The 22,534-nt window shown below is 43.1% G+C and overlaps 1 protein-coding gene across 17 annotated transcripts in view; it reads right to left on the bottom strand.

Annotated features, from left to right (window-relative positions):
* The window catches only part of Fbxw7 (F-box and WD repeat domain containing 7), a 161,571-nt gene that overhangs the window by 74,796 nt on the left and 64,241 nt on the right, over nt 1-22,534 (bottom strand).

Here is a 22,534-nt window from a genome sequence, read left to right as displayed (position 1 = left end):
GTAAACCTCTAAAAGCTTGATGGTTTAGTTGTTTTGATCAATAAGACATAACTTAGCCAATAAAACAATTTTAAATTTTAAATCATTAATTCAGAAACCACATCCTGAATAAATCATTCACTGAATACTAAACATATGCAAGCAAACAAACAAACCAACCAACAAACAAACCAACAAACCACCTATAAAGTGCCCAGCCAGGCTCAGGGAATGTTGCAGAAAATCCCACTCAAGAAGCTTTTATCCTGGCAATTTCCCAAGCTTCTCGAATCACAAAACCTTCAGATTAGAAGCACAATCACAGGGTTGGGGATTTAGCTCAGTGGTAGAGCGCTTGCCTAGCAAGTGCAAGTTCGGTCCCCAGCTGGGGGGGGGGGGGGGGGAGGAAGCACAATCACTGTAATTTTTATCTTCTACAATGAATATAAACCAATTGAACAACAGATCTAAACATTGTAGTTAAAAACATACAGAAGTCCATGCCCCCTGACCCAGTTACTGCACTTCTGGTACCTACCCTAAAGAACAGGAGAGGGACCATTATACAGAAGATGCTCACTGATGGAAAGGGGGTGCGGGGAGAATGAGAATAAAGTCCACGTGTTTAGAATACAAGAGCCTATTAGTGGGGCTGGAGAGATGGCTCAGCAGTTAAGAGCACTGGTTGTTCCTCCAAAGGACACAGGTTCAATTCTCCTAGCACCTTTATGGTGGCTCATAACTATCTATAACTCCAGTTCCAGGAGATCTGACACCTTCCTCTGGCCAGGCATATACAGAGATATATGGAAAAAATACCCACATACATAAATTAATTAACTAGTCAATTAATTACCTTGTAAGAAAATAATTCATGAGCTAGAATCTGTAGCCAAGACATGCTATTCCATTTTAAAAGCATTATGAAGACTGGGTGTTTATGGAGGCTTTCAACTTATTTCTGAAATCTTAAACACTGCGAATGTTTGTCCTGTGTGTTACCATAGGCTCTAATATTTCACATTACATTTTTCAGTGTGTGTATTATACAGAATATTCTTTGCTGCTATTTGATTATGTTTAAGTTTTCCTAAAGTAATTTCAACAATTACATACACTTTTTTAAAAAGCACCTAGAACTTGCAACATGATTCAAGAAGGTTAATAAATTAATCTGCCAAGAATGCACATTTTGTTTTATAAATGAATTCTCAACACTTTAAGAAAGATTTGTATGAATCAGAACACTTATATAAAACACAAATGCACAGTATCCTATTGGATTTGAATTGAAATTTTCAACTTTAAATTTTTAAAATGCTTTACTATTTCATAGCAGTAGAAGAGCCTAATTGTCAATATTTATCAAGTGCAGAACTTATGTTTTTATCAATATCTAATGGGACTTACCTAGAGTTTAGAAACATGAAATATGACAGCTAATAACGTTTTTACACTACAATTTTCCAAATACTGAACTATTTCTTTCACAACTGGACATGCTGAGAATGTAAATAGTACTGGTACTGGTAAAACCGTGCAACTTTCAAACTAGAAATATTTCTAACTAAACATTAGACTCAAAAGAACTATACTTGTCAAGGATGCTGGCTTCGAAAACAAGCCCAGATTGAAGAACGTGTAACTGCATCTTCTTAGTCTCCAGGAAGCAAGTGATAGAGGCCTGGCACTTGTATGTGCTACATTTTCTGCTCTAACACCAGAATCAAGGCAATGTTCACACATTGTAATCTAAAATAAGGATCCACTTCAAGTCCACATTAACATTCTGGAGACAAGTATTTACAGTTGTTTCTTTACCTAATCCCAAGTCTTACCAAGAATAAATTATTAAACAAATTCTAGTGGGGCAGTGGCGGCACACGCCTTTAGTCTATCACTTGGGAGGCAGGGGATCTCTTGAGTTTGAGGCCAGTCTGGTCTACAAAGTTGAATTCTAGGACAGCTAAGGCTACACAGAGAAACCCTGTCTCAACAACTCCCCAAAACAAAACAAAACAACAAAATAAACAACAACAACGACAAATTTGAGACATGTCTCTGCTTGTGCCAAGCAATGCCATTTAGCCTTCTGATCAGAGCTCACCACAAAATAAGATTTCACAATACAAGGAAATATTAAACATAACGAAAACAATAGTTTCTGATAAAGTAGGGATAATAAAGCATCCACAATACCTAAACTCTCTATAGGTCACCACCGTTAACTAAATATAGTTAATTCTCTTAGTCGTGGCCAATATGTTTGGTGAAATTGGTTTACCCCAAGTCACTGCTCTTGGGGAGAAATGGCTCCCATCACCGTCTAGATCATATATTGGAATGCTTGGTCATCCCAGAGTAGCACTACTTGAGAAGGATTAGGAGGTGTGTCCTTGCTGGAGCAGGTATGGCCTTGTTGGAGGAAGTGTGCAATGAGGGGGTGGGCTTTCAGGTTTCAGAAGCCCAAGCCAGGATCAGTGTCTGTCTGTCTGTTTTATCTGTCTAGCCCCGCCCCTGTGTGTGTGTGTGTGTGTGTGTGTGTGTGTGTGTGTGTGTGTGTCCCCATCTCTGCTGCTACTGCCGCCTGGGAATCTGTCGTATTTTCTGCCATGATAATATACTAACCCTCTAAAACTGCAGGCAATCCTCAATTAAATGTTGTCCTTTATAAGAGCTGCCTTCACCATGGTGTCTCTTCATAGCAACAGAACACTGACTAAGAAATATATTAACAAAGAAATAAAATGGGCATTCCAGGGGAGTGTGATAATTAATCTTCATTGCTGTCTACTTGACTGGATTTAGAATCACAATCGAAGTATGTTTCCAGGTAAGTCTATGAGGTTGCTTCCAGAAATATGTAACTAAAGAGGAAAAAGCTCGCCTTACATATGGACACCATCCATGGGCGAGGTTCTAGACTGAAAAGGAGAAGCGAGCTGAGCACCAGATTCATTGCTCTCTGTTTTCTGACTGAAATGCAGTGTGACTACTATCTCAAGCTCCTGACTCCACCACCCCCAGTTAGACTCCTCTATTGCACCGCAGCTTTATGAAGGTGCCCCACAGTCACCCTAGACTCATTACATTACAATCCAAGCTTCTCTCCCTTCACACCTGAAGCCTCAAATTTTCTCTTAGATCTTCTTAACCTTTCCTCTGTCCACTGAGAAAATACGTACCCAGGCAGTTTTAGATAAAAAGAAACTCAGCTGACTTTTACTCTAAGTCTACTAAGAGGAAACAGGCAAGTCAGGCATACGTATGGTTGGCAGAATGGACAGTACAGAACGGAAGGGGATGGAGCTACTCTAAGCAGAACATAAAGGGTACGAGTGGGGAATGGGAAGATGAGTCAGATCAGTGAGCAGCAGCAAAGCCCGACTCTGAGAAGGATGAAGAAGGATCCAAAGAGTAGAGTCAAAGGCAGCACATAGTAAGGGTGTCCTGGGAGGGAGGGAGGGAGGGGGGAGGGAGGGAGGGGGAGGGAGGGGGAAGGGAGGGAGGGGAGAGGGAGGGGGAAGGGAGGGAGGGGGAGGGAGGGGGAAGGGAGGGAGGGGGAGGGAGGGAGGGAGGGAAGGAGGGGGAGGGAGGGGGAGGGAGGGAGGGAGGGAGGGAAGGAGGGGGAGGGAGGGGGAGGGAGGGAGGGAGGGGGGGGTGGGTGGGTGTTACGTGTGTGCAGGTAAGAAAGGTTGTCTATATTGAGAAAGGGTGCCGTCATCTGAATGGGATAAAAAGGATGTGGTGACCATAGTAGTACCCAGCCAAGATAATACCTTCAACCTAACTGAGTAAGGAACAAAACCTCCAACTAATGGACTCCAAGGCAACACCACACCTGCCCTAGCGTCTCCTGGGCATGCTGGGAATATCAGGAAAAACAAAACAAACACTCCAAGCACCAAGCAGGAAGAGAAGTGAGGGCGCTTCCCCATCAAACCCTGCCCTGCCCTGCCCTCTATTTTCAGAGGGACACACTGACATAAAAGCATCTATCCAGAAGGGTTGGAGTAACAATGCTTGCTACAAAGTCATTAACTTCATTCAAATAAAGGTAATTGTGTTTAAGAACATTAAAAAATATGGCGGTTGGGGATTTAGCTCGGTGGTAGAGCGCTTGCCTAGCAAGCGCAAGGCCCTGGGTTCGGTCCCCAGCTTTGAAAAAAAGAAAAAAAATATTATCAACCAAAGAAATCCAACGGATTAGCAGAGTTAGCAGATAGAGTTGTTTGAAAACAACCATAACCAGATTGTGTTGAGTATTAAAGATGAAGGGTATAGAAGCTAGCCTATAATGTATTTATTTTCTGTCTCTGTACAGCATAAAGAACATGGTGGGTGTTTCTATTCCGTCAGCCAAGACTCTTGGGTACAAAGGGAATATAAGCTTTTGAGAAGCAATGTGTTCTAAGAGGTCATGGATGATACCAGCACTGCTAGGGCTCCAGAGCAAAGAAGGGGAACAGCAAGTGTGAAGTCTGAATCTCCTGGAAGAGCTTCTCTGTCAGTGTAACTGAGAAAGAGCCTACTCCTGACCTGGCCAAACGTAAACCTGACTGGGAATGAAAATGATGATAAGCTGCCGTCTAGTAATAAACTCACTGTTTCTCACTAATCTCCCTGCGTATCTTGGACTTTGTAAAGAGAAGAATCCCCTGCTATGTACATGGAAACATCAGCACTATGCCAAGTGTTCAGCATGCACACGGGACCTTTCTAACTCAGCAGCAGTGATAAGCAAGTCTGGCCTGACTTGTCGCTGGAAGGTGAGGTCTCCTGACCCAACCCACCTGCAATGTGACCCGGGTTGTTTATGCAGCGAGAAATAAGCACAGGTGAAATAGTTTCTACTCATGAGGCTCAAAAGGAGAGCAGAGCTGGGGGAGAAGGGGCTGTGTAGCTGCAGAACAGCTCCAGCTCAGCCGGTTCCTCAGTCACATAATTACATCCAGACTGTTTATCTGTCCTGGTCCCGGGGGCACTGCTCTAAGTAACAGAACTGTGCAATACTATCAAGAAACTGTCACGCCACAAATAAAATTAATCAATCAATTTGTGGCCTTTATTTAAATTAAGTCATCTAAGCCTAGATTCTGAAAAATTAGACTTCATTTTGGCTCAAACTAGCTAAACCTATCTTATTAAATTTCTTATGAGTTTGCAAATTTTATGAAAAGATAAGGGTTCAATTTCAAAGGCCAAAAGCTGAATTAATTACCATGCAGTTGCATCCTCCCCCATAAAGATGGTTTAAATATCACTTTTTATTCATACTAAGAAGGGTGTAAGAACTATTATGGCACATACCATGCCAGTGGAAATCTATAGTAAGATTTGATGATGTAATAAAGACGACATCTAATGTTTAAAAAAGAAAAAATGGAATCTTCACTACTTGCCTTAATAACTTTAGTAAGAGCTGATACTGTTTGTGGGGAGAGGGCAGCAGAGGGAAAGAGGTTGTAATGAGCACCCAAAACACAGCATGGGAGACAGAGCAGCCTCTGATCAGAGCACTGACCGACGGGAAGCACTAATCTACAGCTCAGGGACTAAGCTTGTGGGTAAGCATTTCCACGCGGGTGTTCTTTTTGTGGTTACTGCATGTCTGTGTATGATATGCATGTGGACATGTGCATGCTACAAAGGCTATGTGGTGGTCAGAGGACAACTCTGTGGAATAAGTAAGCGCCCTCCTACCCTTCGGTGGGTTCTGAGGAGCAAACTCCCAACCGTCAGATTTGCAAGGCAAGCACCTGAAAAGCTGAGCTAGATGTTTTAGGGATGTGATTGTTTTTTCTCTCATGTGGTGATGGACCTAATCCCTAAGCAATGAGGCAAAGGCAGCGTCATATCTCTGGTGTTTCTGACACTGACGCACAGCTAGACCCACTAGGAGGGGAACATGAGGCGAGAGTTACCACTGTAGCATCTCCAGGTGCTTAAAGGAATAAAAGTAACACATGAGATCAAAGAACTATTCCAGAAGCCTAACAAATGCAACACAAAATCTTACTGTCAATCTTTCACAAGACATTGACCGGACAACTGGTTAACTGAAAAGAGGTCTGGGAAATGCCATATTGGTGCCAACATCTTTGCTTTTAGAGCTATACTATCATTGTGCAGGAAAACATCCTATTCATACAGAAATGTACACTGGGTCGGGGAGACGTAGCTCGGCTGGTAAAGTACTTGCCCGTCCAATATGAGGACACTGAGTCTGGGGCCCAGAAGTCATGTAAAAGCTAAGCATGATGGCATGCACTTGTAATGCCAGGGCTTGTGAGGCAGCAACAGGCTTATCCGTAAGCTCTGCACAGCCTAGCCTAATCAGAAAGCCCCAAGTCTCAGTAAGAGATTGTATGAAAGAAACAGGGTCAAACGAAACCCAAAAACTGCCTTCTGCCCCCACATACAAATGCATACACACAGACCACACCACACACCACACACACACATAAACACACACACACACACACACACACACACACACACACACAGCGAGAGAGAGAGAGAGAGAGAGAGAGAGAGAGAGAGAGAGAGAGAAATGAAAAACAATGGGAGCAGAAAAAGTAAAAAGGAGAGGGGTGAAGAGGGAAAGGGGGAAGGAACAAAAGGCATACACAAGGTTTGGATGAGAGAGTACACCACATTGGTAACTTATTACCAAATGATCGGGGCAAAATAATTCCTTAGTGCTTGTGGTAGTGAATGAGGATGGTCCCATGGGCCCTATGCCTGACTACTTGGTCCCGGGTTGATGGGACTCTGAGGGAAGGGTTGGAAGGTGTGGCCTCTTTGGGAAAGGGCCCCGCAGCACTCCTAGTTCTCCCTCTCCCTATCTGCCTCATGCTTCTGGATCACACGTGCTCTCAGCTACTGCTCCAGTGCTGGGCTGCCTGTCGCCATGTTCCTTGCCATGATGGGCATGGGCTCTAACACTCCAGAATTAAACATTTCCTTCTGATTGCCACAATCGCTCTCAGATCTCTAGCCCTGCTTACTAAAGCAGACAGGTCACACACTGAACTCAGTTTAAACAGCGTCACCAGTCACGTCCACCATGTATCTCTATCACTCCTGTCCACCAGTGAACCACCGCAAGAATCTGGAAACAGCTCCGTGCTTAACTTTTCTCCACAAATGAGAGCCAAGACAGATGGATCCCTGGGGCTTGCAGGCCAGCCAGCCTAATCAGCTCCCCAAGTTCATGGAAAAAGGGGCAGAGACCAAGAGTTTACTTGGGTTTTCTGGCCTCTAGTCCAGCTCCAAATGGGTGAGAGCATGTGTCAAGGGAGTTCAGAGGAAAGTGGCAGGACGACCTCTGTGCGTTGCATAGGAATGTAAATGCATGCACATCTACATGCAAAAGAAATACTGCAAAATTCCACTCACAATCTTTTAATTTGGAACTATTTACAATGATATAAAACAGTACAGAAATTTTCTAAGTGTGATAGAGAGTGACTGAAATGGGACTTAAAAGAATTTGGGAGTGAGGCCTGAAAAGATCGACTCAGTGGAGTCAAGAGCATTTGCCTTCGAGAGAACCAGAATTCAGATCCCAGCACCCACACTGGGCAGTTCACTAGCTATAACTCCACTCCAGAGGATCCAAAACCCTCTTCTCCTCCTCAGATACTGTATGCATGAACACAAACCAACACACTGGTACACACATACACATAAAATATATACCTAAAGAATTTCCTGGAGTGATAATCTCTATCCTGACTTATGTGCTAGGTATATCTGCGAACGTGTTGTTCAGAGCGCAACTGTGCTTTCGATACTGTTAGATTACCTCAGTTTAAATCTATATTAGGTGTGGGGAGTGGGGTGTATGTGTCTGTAAAGCTGGAGATAATACAAACTTCTCTGTCAGCTTTGACTCTCCTACTATGTCTGCTGTCAAAAGCTGAGGAAGGTGTTGGCCTTGGAACCCAAGCCCTCATTATTAAGGACTTCCCTACAGTGCCATCAGATAAAATCTCATCAGGGAACCAGGATAAAGACTCAGGGTTTCCAATTCAATGGGCAAAGTGACAGATTTCCTCAAATGCACAGCCCTGAACGCAGGAGTGCACCCGCAGCTCACTGCTAGTGACAGGGAATAAGAGAGAGTCACGTAAGCAACTGCCCTATCTGAATGCTGAATCTGAGGGGCCAGTGACCACAGGGCCAGTGAGACTCAGCCCTGCTCAGCTTTAGAAACAACTCAGCTGCTAAAAGAAGCCGTGCTCAAGACAGACTGAGAGGGAGAAAGAAAAAGAGCCGGCCAGCCTTGCTCAGCGGCACCACAAGGACTGAAAAGTCGCCATTATGGAGTCAATCCCTTTAGATGTTCTCTCCACTGCACCTTGCTATCATTTTGCAGGAACGTTTTGAACATCAGAGTAAACCTTTCACTGCAGTATGGGAATTTGCAGAGAACCAGCGAGGAGTCTGTTTCTTCAATGGGGCTCCCAACTTAGCTACCATTTTAATAGTTAGCTAATCATTTAACATTATTTGTTATGAAGCATAAAAAGAAAACTGTCTTTGTATAGGTGGCATCTTGAAACCAGGAAGTGTATCCTCTGATTCTCTCGTCACCTCCTGGGTGAGTCATCTTTGTTAAATATGCAGTTACAATAGGCTAACTCCAGGCTGCCCTTACTTCACCTGCTTCCCGTTTTTAAAAACTCCTGTCTGGATTTCTCTCCTTATTCTCTGTACTGACTGGTTCTGAGGACCAACTTGACACGAGTTAGAGCCATCAGAGAGGAGGCGGCCTCAGCTTCAGAAATAGCTCTATGAGATCCAGCTGTAGGGCATTTTCTCAATTAGTGATCAATGGGGGAGGGTCCAGCCCACGGTAGGTGGAGCCACCCCTGGGCTGGTAGTCCTGGGTTCCACAAGAAAACAGGCTGAGCAAGCCAGGGGAAGCAAGTGAGTAAACAGCATCCCTCCATGGCCTGTGCATCAGCTCTGCCTCCAGGTTTCTACCCTGCTTCAGTTCCTGCCCTGCCTTCCTTCAATGTTGGACTATAATCCAGAAGTGTAAGCCAAACAAACTCTTTCCTCCCGAACTTGCTTTTTGGTCATGGTGTTTCATCACAGCAATAAAACCCTAAGAAAGGTTAGTAGCAGCATAGTGGGTTATTGCTGTAGTGGATCTGACCATGTTTTAGGAAGGATTGAGGACGGATGTAGGAACTTTGGGCTAGAAGAACCACTGAGTGTTGACACCTTAGTGGGATGTTCTGAAGGAACTTGGAAGATAAGAATGTCGAGAACAGTGGAGAGGATGGAGGCCTGGCTTGTGACGTTTCAGGGGGAAGATTAAGACTATCAGGGCCATTGGCTATTTTGATTTAAGACTCTGTGGTTCTGGCTGGCTGGGCTTAAAGAATTAGCTGTAGTGATTAACGAGATATCAGAACTACTTAAAGTGAAACCTTTACATTACTCGAACACTTACTGCTGGTTAGCTGGAGCTAAGAAATTAGTGGCAATTAAAAAAAGATGAGTATCACTGAGATAAAACCTTCTGAGAAGCGTTTTCTGAGAGCAGAGAAGCTGTGCTCCAAAGGCAGTAAAGGTTGTACCTCATGCTGATAGCCCGACATGGTAAGAGTCACCCAGGTGGTACTAGTTTTGAAGATATAAAGGGGTCATGGAGAGCAGCTGAGGCTTGGCACTGGAAGAAGCCAGAAGCTGCCATTGGTGAGGGTGCAGCCTCAGTAGCAGGAGGAGCCTTCAGAGAAGCTGAGGCTTGGCCTCGTGAAGACAACCTATAAGAGGGTACTGGTCAAAGTGCGGCCCAGCTGAGTAAGGGATCCCAGCAGTTTTGGAGATGCCAGTACCATGGGATGACCACCAAGACCAGCAGCAGTGAAGTGGAGCCAACCAGAGCCTAAAACACAAGCTGTGTGTGCTGCAGAGGGCAGAACTGAAGATCTGAGGGAAGATTTGAAGGGCCCAGAAGATGGTAGACATTGGACAGTTGGGGTTTGATTTTGATTTGATTGTGACTGTGCCCTGATTTTTTTCCTCTTGAAGTAAAGTATTTTACTGGAGTCCACAGTTAAGACTTTGAGTCCACAGTTGAGACTTTGTTTTAAAAGACTGGCTATTTTAAAGGGACTGAAATTTTAATGTGTTTCAATTTGTAGAGGCTGTGGGACTTTAAAGTTATAGATCTGAAGATGAATAAGAAAGAAAGGGTTATGACTTACTAGTGATGTATGTGCGTGTCAAGTTGACAGGGGTCAGTTGTACTGGCTGGTTTTGTGAGTCAACTTGACACAAGTTAGAGTCATCAGAGAGAAAAAAGCCTCCATGGATCCTGTAAGGCATTTTCTCTTGGTGATCTATGTGGGAAGGCCCAGCCCATTGTGGGTGGTACCATCCCTGGGCTGGTGGACCTGGGTTCTATAAGAGAGCAAGCTGAGCAAGCCAGCGGAAGCAAGCCAGTAAGCAGTATCCCTCCATGGCCTCTGTATTAGCTCCTGCCTCCAGGTTCCAACCCTGCTTGAGTCTCTGTCCTGTCTTCCTCCAACAATGGACTATGGTCTGGAAGTGGAAGCCAAACAAACTCTTTCCTCCCCAATTTGCTCTTTTGATCATTGTGTTTTGCTTCAACAATAGAAACCCCAACTAAGTCACTCTCTGAGGCAAAGAGTATCTAGATGAATATGACAAGCAGTTACTATTCATACAAGGGGCCTAAGAAACAATCATTTATTCCTCTCTTCAAATTCCTGCCAAGAAGGCTTCATGGGCATACTAAGGAAGATGCTGTCTGATTGACTGCCCTTAACATGAGTATTTTCATGCAACGTATATTTGAAAAAGGGTAGATCTAAGTGTCAATGAGCCAGCACTGGGGATAGGACACTGACTATAAGCACAAAGCCCTACATCTAAAATGAACAGTGTAGTAGCAACCAACAATGACTTAAAATTAGGAAGAAAATAGTTTTTCCCATGAGTTGGACTTTCTCTCAGTATTATGAATATGACGGATTTGGACAGATCATGTAACTATGTAGAAACCAGGTTAAGGACACAGAAAATGTCAGCAGGTACAAAGCTGGTTTCATGTTCCATGGTAAACTGATAAAGATGCTCCCATCTAACCAGCAGGCAGGCAGAGTGCTCATTCTAAGGCTAAGGGCACAGTCTTCTGATCCAGACTCTGAAATCAGTATTCCCACCGTGCAACAGGAAGCAGGTTCTTAGGGCTGCTGGTCCAGAGGCTTAGCTAGTGCAGGCTATTTCTAAGTCACTCTTACATATCAATCTGTCTCCCACCACCACCAAGACCTAGCTTACAGCAGCGAGTAACACCATTTGTGACTTCTTCTTTTGTGGAAAAACTCCCTCTTAAGATTAAGACAGTGACAACTTGTCAGGGTTTGTATTTGTTCGGCCCAGGGAGTGGCATATTTGGAGGTGTGGCCCTGTTGGAGTAGGTGTGACCTGATTGGAGTAGGTGTGTCACTGTGGGTGTGGGCTTTAAGACCCTACTCCTAGCTGCCTGGAAATATTCTGCTAGCAGCCTTCCGATGAAGATGTAGAGCTCTCAGCTCCTCCTGCACCATGCCTGCCTGGATGCTGCCATGTTCCTGCCTTGATGATAATGGACTGAACCTCTGAACCTGTAAGCCAGCCCCAATTAAATGTTGTCCTTCTAAGAGTTGCCTTGGTCATGGTGTCTGTTCACAGCAGTAAAAGCCTAAGACAGAAGTTGGTACCAGGGACTGGGGTATTGCTGTGATAGGCCTGACCATGCTTTTGCTTGGAAGAATGTGGATTTGGGGCCTTTGGATTTGGAAAGCCATGGAATGCTTTAAGTGGGGCTTAATGGGCCATCCTAGTAGGAATATTGAAGACAGTGGTGCCAAGGGTCGTTAGAACTGTAGGCCTGCTGGCACAAGAGGTGTCAGTGGAGAACTTTAATGTGTGGCCGAGAGACTTGTTTTTGTGATGTTTTGGTAAGGAACATGGCTGCTTTTTGCCATTGTCTGAAGGGACTGTCTAAGGCTAGGATAAAGAGATTTATATTAATTACACTGACCAAGGAAGTCTCAAAAAAGCTCAACAGAGACTTTGGTCTCTGGTTAAGTCTGAGGAAGAGCATTTGAACAAATGTAGCAAGCTGAGAAAGGAAAAATACAAAATATCTAGTTTGAGTATTAAAGGGGCACCAGGAAGTGAAATGGAGCTGAATCCTGTGTTCAAGGAGACTAAATTGAATTAAGGGAGTAGTGACCTTGGACCAAGACTCCACCCAGCTAAGTTTGGTCCCAGGAGGCAAGGACAAGCAGATCTGAGTTCAAGGCCAGAGTAGAACCGAGCAAGTTCTAGGTGGGGAAAAATTTAAATCCAAGCTTGGTGGACCACACCTTTAATTCCAGTGCTTAGGAGACAGGCATGCAGATCTCAAAGTCTTCCACTAGCAGCCTTCAGAAAATGTAGAACTCTCACCTCTGCCTGCGCCATGCCTACCTAGATGCTGCCATGCTCCTACCCTGATGATAGCAGACTGAACCTCTGAACCTGTAAGCCAGCCCCAATTAAATGTTGTCCTTATAAGAGTTGCCCTGGTCATGGTGTCTCCTCCTTAGGCCTCTCATGCATCAGGACTAAGGAAACGTGGTAATTTGAAGCAGCCCCTCCTATGCATACCCGAAACTCATGCATGTATTCTTACTGCCGTCTGTAGGGGTGAGTCAGGTGCTCCCTTCTAGTCTTTGCCATGTGAATACTTGGTTTCCAGTCGGTGACCCTGTTTTAGGAGGCTTGGGAGCAGTGGCTTGCTGAAGTCACTGTGGCTGGCCTTGCAGAGTTCAAAGGCTCAGGCATTCCCACTTTCTCTCTCTGCTTCCCACTTCTGGTTTCAGATGTGAGCTCTCAGCTGTTGCTGCTGCCACATACTCCTACCTGGTAGAACAGAAGTCCAAATACACCCTTTTCTTCTGTAAGCTGCCTTGATCATGGTGTTTTATCACAGCAACAGAACAGTAACTAACACACACTTGCTACAAAGTGCTTTTAAAGCTGCAGACAAATGTAAACAAGAACTGTATCTACATGTAGTTACAAGTACTTTGACATCTGAACTTACTTTTAAAGCAAAATAATTTAAATAAAATTCTGAATTCTAACACAAAGAACATATCCAACTTCCTTATCTTGCTGCCATCTAATGGCCCACAGAACTAAAAATATAACAATTATTATCTCCAACTGAACCTTACTTTATGCCAGGTACAGTGTGATGTTCCTGTTACAGTAAACCTCTGACGCACATGCTGCACCACAAGTGAAAAAGACAGGCAAACATTTTTAAGCGCAGACCACCACCTGCTGCAACATACTTGCCCTTCTGAGTTCCACTCCCAAGACTGGAAGTTATACAATACTGTGGCCAAAGACAGGCCTTTCCACCTCCAGCAGAGCTGTTTTATGTTGAAAGCAAAAATAAACAAGAACAAAGGGCAGTAAAAATATAAACCTTGCTGGATGATATCAAAGCAATGGATATACAGCTACATAACACCCAGGCTATAATCTTGGTGGACAAGAGGCCTGGATCTAGTTAGTAGCTACAAACACAAGCTGTGCCAGCAGCTACCTCCAAACTGGACACTTTATCCAATGTCTTTAAATCTCAACTGTCTAATCTGCAGAGGATTTCAAATGATTGTACTGTGTCTCATAGGAATATTAAAGATTAAATAAGAGATTGTATCTATACATTGTTGAGGGATATTTTGGCACACAGTATTTATTATGCTGTATGTTGCATATCCCTTACTCCAAAATCTCAAGAAGTCCAACTGTTCCAAAACCAGAAACTTTCTGGATACCAACATGACAGCCAACAATTTTGGATTCTGGGGCATTTCAGATTTCAGTTTTGTAAATTAGGATAATCAATAATGGCTATGGGAAACTCCGTCATCCTTTGATCAAAGTTTGCCTTTGATCAAAAAGTTGCAAGAGATTTCTCCTATGAAAGTATAAAGTTCAAAATCAGGGAGCCTTCTGGTGTGGTCTTAGCGCACAGTAGCTCTGCCTTTACTTGGCTCCAGATACCGGTGGTCTATCAGTACAGACATCTGCGATTTTACAGACCCCTATTACAGGGGACAGAGATCTACCAGGAAGCAGCATTGGAGGCAAAAGGAAAGAACACTGTAAGTAACCGTGTACCGTGGGGGTTGGTTCTGTCGTGCCTGCCTCCCACTGCTTCCCCTTGCTTTTTTCTGCTAAGACACAAATCCTACACAGAACCTTTGTAACTGAACATCAAATGCTGCAAAGCTAGACTGGGCCATACATACTGTAAAGAGCAGTGCTTTCCAAAGACACTGTCATCTGCAGGTGCTGCCATCCCTTGGCTTAGGTCTCCCAGCATGAGGCCGCTGGTATAATAGGCAGCAGTCACATGAGGGGGAAAGCAAACACAGACAGAATCATTACACAGCAGCCTCCATGCCTCCTTAGAGGGTCTTCATTTTGCCGCCCTTTCCTCAGCAAACTAAAGTTACCATCCTCAGCCTTCCACCACAGTGCAGTAGGATACCAATTCTTTTAGGTAAATTACTTCTGCTCTCCAGTTGTATTTTAAATATTTCCTTTAGGCTGATTGTTCTGCAGCTACTGTGTGCTGGGTCTAAGAGTGCGTTTATCTGTATATATCCTGCCCGACATTCTCTTGAGCTTTCATATGTAATAACAAGTATACTTCTACGGTTTACAGTAGACTCTTCCCCATTCTTCTGTCTCTTTTTGGAGGGCAAATGAGATGCACACTAGAACAGGGATTGGACGCTCTAGTTCTTGATCATTTTCTTCAATTCACATGTCTGTTGAAGCTTCACTGTCCCTTGGAATTTTACCCTGGAGCTTTGTAAGAATTCTTTGTGTCTTTGGTAGAATTTATATTGCTTCAGAGAAAAGTCAAGTTTATTTGAGCTAGGCTGCCCAGGAATAGCATCACCTAGTCACCACTTCAGAGAAAAGATGACAGTTAAGTGCAACCAATGATAAGATCTGTCGATCTGATAAGGACTTGCCCGCAGCTTCGTCTGGCCAATGTTATTTGAGTTACTTTTATTCCAAGTTGTCACAAGGTGAGGAGAAGTCATCATAGTCAGCAGTGGAGGAAGGGGTCAGGAGGTAAAGCTGCACTGTTCAATCTTAGCTCTGTGGCATCAGAAGATCAGAGCTGACAAACGGTCATGTGATCCTATCATCAGGACACCAGGTCACAAGCAAGTCAGCAATGAGCGCATACACTGGGAGAAGCTAAAAGCACGGCCTTATAAAGCCACGGCTCAAGGGGGTGGAGGGTGGGGAGGGTCATAGCCTGAGAGCTGTGGGCCAGCCCTCTCCTATCTGTCTGGAGTGACATCTACTATAATAAACTGCTTGCTCAGCTCTTCTGAAAGCCCATTTCAACTTCCCTCAGCTGGCAGGCAAGAGCTGGGTGAGCTGGGTAACAATGGTAAGAATGAGATACAGAAACTGATAAAGCACATCGACTGTAAAACGTGTGATGTCTATCTTCATGATCTACTAAAAACTACCTGGCACAATATTCACGTTCATCTTCAAGTCAGTTTTTATACACCTCCTTATCCACTATTCAACCAGTGAGGAAGGCGAACCTACTCTGAGAGCCTATAGGAATTCAAACTAAGGTGTCAGAAAATCATTTCTACTTGTGCTTGAAAATAAACAGGAGATTTTTCTAACTTATTAAGAATTAAATAAGTGGACTGGAGAGATGGTTCAACCAGTAAAGTGCTTGCCACACAGGAGGACCTGCACTCAATGCCCAGATACCGTGTAGAAATGAAGACCCGACTGGTGCTTCTAATCTCATAATCTATAATCTCATAATCTATTTGGAAATTTAAGTGTCTCCCAGAAGGAGACAGAAGGAAGGTCCCTGGAGCGCACTTGTCACAAAAACAGAACAAGGTAGACAGTGCCTGAGGAAGAACGTCAGAGGCTGACCTCTGACCTCTGACCTCTACATGTGCGTGCACACAAAGACGCACCAGTATATGTACATAATACTATGCTGTAATCATGAGGTCTCTTGGAAAATTAGACTCCACTAGCATTAGGAAAGTGTTGATACTGCCAAGTTAACAGGACCTACAATCACCCAGGGAAACAGCTTTTGGCTTGCCTGTACCTGTCTCCTTGATTAGGTTAACTGAGAACTTAGGCTGGAAAGGCCCACCCTAGAATTGGGAAGTAGCACTACTTTACAGGCTGGGTCCTGAACTGGATAGGGAGGGAAACAGGAAGGGGAAGCACTACTGGGCAGCCTGACCACTAGGACACCCCCTCATGACAGACCATCATCAACTGTGAGCCAAAATCAGCCCATCCTCTTAACAAAGGTTGCTTTCCTTAAGGGCATTTTATCACAGCGACAGGAATGAGGTTGCGTGCTGACCCTCTTATTCGGTAGTCACATGGTTATTTGTCTTGTAAGCATATCATACCCATACCGCATGTCCTCCTTTGGAGTGGTGCTTCGGGGATCACATGCATCACTCAGAATGGAGGGAAAGTAAAAACTAGGGCTACAGAGACCGTTCAGTCTATCATGTGCTCGGTGTGCAAGCATGTGTACCTGACGTTGATGCCTGGTACCCGCACACAGGCCTGTTGCAACTCCCAGCACTGGGGAGGGAGATGGGATTCCTGGTGTTTGCTGACCAGCTAGTCAGGTCTAGTTGGCAAACCTCGGGCCCAGTAAAAGACCCTGTGTAACAGGCTGTGCTCAGGTTGTTCTCTGGCCTTCAGATGTACATGCACACAGTCATAGTTGTGTCTACATACACATGCACACCTATGTACACACATACGCATTATATTAGTAACCACTGGCAAAAGATGTGTAATGGAATACAGGAATCTTTATTTTGTAAAAAATACTTATGTGTATGAGTCAGTATATGCTACATAATGTGCAGTGCCTACAGGGGCCCAAGAAGAATGTTGGAGCACTCTGAGCTGCCTCATGTACCTCAGCGCCGGACACTGAACTTACGTCCTCTGCTGGAGTAGTATTGCTCTTAATTGCTGAGCCAGCTGTTTTGCATGAGACTTTTGGGAAACATTGGTACTGAGAGCATTCTGTCATTCTTAACTTGTTCTGCGTGTTGTGTGCAAGTTTTCCTTTTCTTCAGCATTGTTTTTTTAATACAGAATCGGTTTTGTAAAATCATGCTCTAGACTGTTAATGATGTTGAGATAGAATAAGCAAATAGTTTTCATTTTATACAACCATTTATTGTTAGATGTCTGCTATGAGGACAATTCATACACCATTCTTGTCACTCATATAATATAAGCTGGGTCACAGTTAAATTCCGGTACAAACCACTGGAAATACTAAAACAGAAAAGGCAAAAATTGCCCTGGAGAAACTGCTGGGCCCTTCTAGAAAGCTGAGCACAGGTGTGGCATTGATGCTGCTTGAGGTTCTTAGGCGTCCTTTAATGGCTTTGGAGTGGGTAGTGTGAGAGCCATCTCAGAAGAGAGAAGTGCAGAAGGAACCAGTGATTTTATTTTTGCTCCAAGTTCTAGGAACCTGCGCTGGAAGCAGTGCCTTTGCTCCCATGGGATGGTTTAATCTCATTGAGTTTTAAGAACCAGCAGTGCTGGTGGCAGCTGATATGGCGAGGGCAGAGTGGGATAGCCTGGGAGGGCATGCAGGGCAGGGAAGCCAAAAGCAGCTTTGCAGGGATGAGTACATGGAGAGAAGGAGCGAAGTGTTGCAGAGCTGAATTCATGAATTGGGCAGTAGGTGTAGAAACTGTGCTTGAGGAGAGGGAGCCACGGGTTGTAGTAGTGGGCTGAGTCAGAGCCATGCCTTCACTTCCAGCTTCAGACATTATTAGTTACTGGTTGGTAGTTCTGAGGTGTGTGTCTGTGTGTTTTGTGTTCAATTCAGATGGTTACTCTAGATGTTACAATATCATACATGACTTGGCAAGAGTAACTGGGAATTGGCTTCCATGGGTTAAGAACAGTCTAGTAAGTGGCATCCTCTAGATCTGCAGTTGGTGCTTCTGTGTACGCTAAGCCACCCAAAGAGGCACCTTTAACATGTGCCTTCTGTCTGGGTTAACTTCAGGAGCAGCTTGATAGTCCTTAGTTACTCAGAGATGGAGAGTCAGGACAGTACAGCTTTTCCTCATTATTGATTTTTGCTTTTTTAAAATTTTTTATTTTCATTTCTAGTGTTTCATTAGAAATAAACTGAAAAGAGAATCAAATTAAGAAAAATTGAACAGTTGAATTGGTGCAAATTCCTTCCTCTTTGTGAGACTTCACCATTTACCTTGGTTCTGTCTTGGCATTTAAGAATCAACGTCAGAGACTTGTGCATATAGGTTAAGGAGTTGGCGCTTTTGAGCAGACGGGGAATGGTTAGTGGGTCTAATTTCTGGAGTGGGGAAGATACTCAAAAGAACTGATGTCATTAGTCTGGAAATGATAAGGAGAAAGAATTAAAAAACCAACAAAGCAGCAAAAACCTAAGTTTTGATACTGGCACATCCCCCATGTTGGCAAGTACCCAGTCCCGAAAGCACCAGTCATCTCGGTTAAGAGGTAGCTTAGTGGGTGAGCTCTAGCTGCTTATGAACATTTTATTCTGTGCAGATTGTTGTCTCAATTCTTTATTAGTATTTTTATCCAGAGTGGAAATTGCTTTCAATTACTGATACATATCTATTTTTCTGTAAGAAAGATATGAATATATGTTTGCTTGTTCAATATTAAACTTTTGCAGAGGCCAGATGTGGTGTCACAGGTCATTCATTCCAGCACTTGGAAGAAAGCACAGGTGGACCTCTGAGTTCACAGCCAGATGGTCTGTATAGCAGTTCCAGGATTATACAGGGTCACACTGTGAAATCTCAAGAAACAAAACAAAATAAGACCCACAACCACCAACAAAAAAACCTAGATGGATGGATGGATACTTTTTTAAACATGACTTATAGTGAGGCTTTGGGAAAATAAATCATATAAATTTAGGCAATAAAAAAAGAAAAATGGAGTTTGGGAATATTTATTGACCTCAACCCCTGAGCCAGAAGCTAATTCAAAGTGTTAGAGCAGAGAGCTTAAACTGGCAGAAAATGGTAGGAATGACGACAGTTTCAAGGGAAAGCTGTAGAGTGGACAGGGAGGGTGTGATCTGGGGCAGGAGGGTGGCTGGGAATGGTTGGTGCGTGGGTATGATGCCCCTCCCGCGCTCTGGAGTGCTGCATGCTTCTCTCTTATTTCTTATTTAAGTGATTTTACAGTTCCCAGTAACACAAAGGGTACTTCTGTAGTACAGAACTTAATGACTTAAATTTTAATGAAGAGGTAAGTATATGTTATCAATAGATTTAAATGCTGAAGTCAACTTTATTATTCAGCTTTGTCAACTTTATTATTGTTCAGCTTAAAGAACTGCCTATAACCAGAGATGGCACACATAACTTCTCCTTGGTAATTTGGAATTTTCATGAAAATAATTTCATTTTGTTCTGCTAAAGACCAAAAAAGATGACTCCAAGGGAATACATCATTTAAATGGATGGCCTTATCATATGGGATGTTTATAAAGTCAATGAAACTGACTCAGGTTTTGTTTTTTAGAATTTATTATATAAATTTATATTCTCATAAATAATATAATTTATAATAAAATAATTTATTATATAATATACATATATGTGTATATATTATATACATATACATATGTATACATCTACATGTGAATACACTGTCATTCTCTTCAGACACACCAGAACAGAGTATTGGATCTCATTGCAGATGGTTGTGGGCCACCATGTGGTTGCTGGGAATTCAGAACCTTTGGAAGAGCAGTCAGTGGTCTTAACTGCTAACCATCTCTCCAGCCCCAGATTTTGTTTTTGAAAAGAGACAGCATACACCAGAATTTAAATTTAATTTGTTTTAAGGACCACAGATCCTAGCTCTATAATTACAACCTGTATTTCTAATATTTTAAATGTTTTTAATATTTTATTGTAACTATCTCTTAGTGTTTCTTATACTGCAGCTGAAATGGACATTATTTGAGGTTGACTGAACATGACTGAGGAATACAACAGGAATAAAACTTCAACTCAAGGTACATGGTCTTCATCCCATGGTCTTAAACACTGATGAATAAATAAGTAAGTAAAGCAATGGATAGCTCTGACATCCTTGAAAGCTGTAACCCAGGCAATTCTGTTATACATGTTACTGCAAAGATGACCAACTCAGGGGATAAAGTGCCTCCTTCATGAGTATGAGGACCTGGGTTTTGATTCCTAGCACCCAGGTAAAGTAAGGCTTGGTGGTTTGTATCTGTAATTCTAAGACTGGAAAGATTGGTATAGGAGGATCCCTGAGGGTTTACTGGCCAAATGTACGATCCAGGCGCAGTAAGAAATACTGGCTTAAGCGAGGAATGGTGGTTGTATACCTTTAATTCCAATACCTGGGAGGCAGAGGTGGGCAGATCTCTATGGGTTTAAGGCTATCCTGATCTACAGATATTGAGTTTCAGGACATCCAGAACTACCTAATACTCAAAAGAAGATCAAAATAAGAAAAGAAGGAAGGAGGGAAAGAAAGACAGACTTGTCTCAAAATGTAAGAATAGAATAGATTGAGAAACATACTTAATACCCTCCGCATGTTTACCCATGCAGATCCACATCTTGCATTTCCATGTCTTGCATATCCATCCATGCTAAGACAACACATGTTCCACAGTCACACAAATAATAAACAATGTCTTTCTCTGAAAAAGAGGGAAATTCTGCAAAGTTGGGTTCTGAAAATAGGTATGTGGCATTGAGCAGGTTCTACAGTCTTGAATTGTATACTACCAACAACCAGTAACCATTCCAATAACACAGCAGGTAAGCAAGGCCGCCTAATGTCAGTTCCAGGTCTTACGATTTGGGGTACATTTCTGCTTGTCATAAAATTGTTGAAATTAATAAAGATAGGATATGGTGGTCTTTTTGATCATTCCTCATTCCTGTAAAAATCAACATGGAAGAAACATTCCGTGTCTCTACCTGTACCCAAAGCCTTACTAGGGAATTAACATGGAAAGCCTAGTAGCTGAAGCCATAGTTGTCCTTTAACAGAGAATTGTTTGTTTTAGACTGTTCATTTAGCCTGTGATTGTGTGTGTGTGTGCACACACGCATGTCATGTGCATGTGTGGAGGACAAAAGACAATTTCAAGAGTCACTTTTATCTTACTATGTGGGTTGTGGAAAGTGAACTCAGGTAATCAGGCGGCAAGTGCCTCTCTGGCCCTTCAGTTTTATTCTTAATGCCATTATATATTGATAATATATACTGATATATATTGATAATTATATATTGATAATACCCTCTTAGAGAAAAACCTTCTTCTTCTGATGGGGTGTTGGCTATTTCCATGTCAGCTTGACATAAGCTATAGTCAGTCATCTGAGGAGGGATCTTCGCTTCCACAGGATTTATTTGTAGACAAGTCGTAGGGCATTTTCTTAACTTGCTGGTGATACCACCCCAAGATGGGCTAGATGGTTTAAGAAAGCCATGGAAAGTCAGCCAGTGAGTAACACTTTTCCATGGCCTCTGCATCAGCTCCTGCTTCTCTGTTATTACTTTGAGATCCTGTTCTGACTTCCCTCAGTGATGGACAGTGAAACTGTGAGCTGAAATAACCCCTTTCTTCCCCAAGTTGCTTTTGGTCATGGTGTTTTGTCACAGCAAAGGAAACCCTGAAATAGATGTATTTACATTACTTAAGAACATGGTGGACTTTACCGCTGTGCCAGTTTCATCCCTCAGTGACGAATGCACACACCGATTCGCACTATAGAACCATTTTATAGAAGGATAAAATGTCCCTTCTACTCCCGTTGTTTTGTCACTGATCCTTCATATATTAACATGGACTTCCTTTTTCTGTCCTGTAAGAGGATCTAACCCCCCCCTGAAAATGACTTGTATAAGAAATAGCTGGTGGGTGCATGATGTCTTCAGACATTTGCTTCCGTCTCTGCAGTTATGGCTCAACTAAAAAAATCCTTTTAAATAAGAAATATAGTGTCTACCACATTGTTGGCAAAGAAAGTATTTTAAAGTAGTGCTTCAACCTCAGTTATTCATTTCCTAGTTAACTGATTCTAGGAATGAGACCTTTGTAAGCCTCAGTCTCCTGGTCTTAAAAATATTCAGAGTACTCATCTCACAAATGAAATGACATAGAAGTCCTTTAGAGCATCATGGTCCAAAAGAAGGGTTCCTGAGGAATGAGGGAGTCAGCATCACATCCCTATCTCTGGGAAAGCAACCTTAGGTCCAGCCGACCTAAGCTGCAAAGGCGCCTCCTTCACAAGCTTACCTGCCAGGTGCACTCGCCACAGCACTGAACAGCAGTGCCTTCCCAAACTCATCACTGAGAACTACCATGTGAAATACTAAACCAACCTACTATCATGTGAAATAC

This window comes from Rattus norvegicus, chromosome 2 (genome assembly GCF_021556685.1).
Source record: "Rattus norvegicus strain SHRSP/BbbUtx chromosome 2, alternate assembly SHRSP_T2T, whole genome shotgun sequence".
NCBI classification, from domain to species: domain Eukaryota; kingdom Metazoa; phylum Chordata; class Mammalia; order Rodentia; family Muridae; genus Rattus; species Rattus norvegicus.
This window is presented reverse-complemented; position numbering and strand designations above follow the sequence as displayed.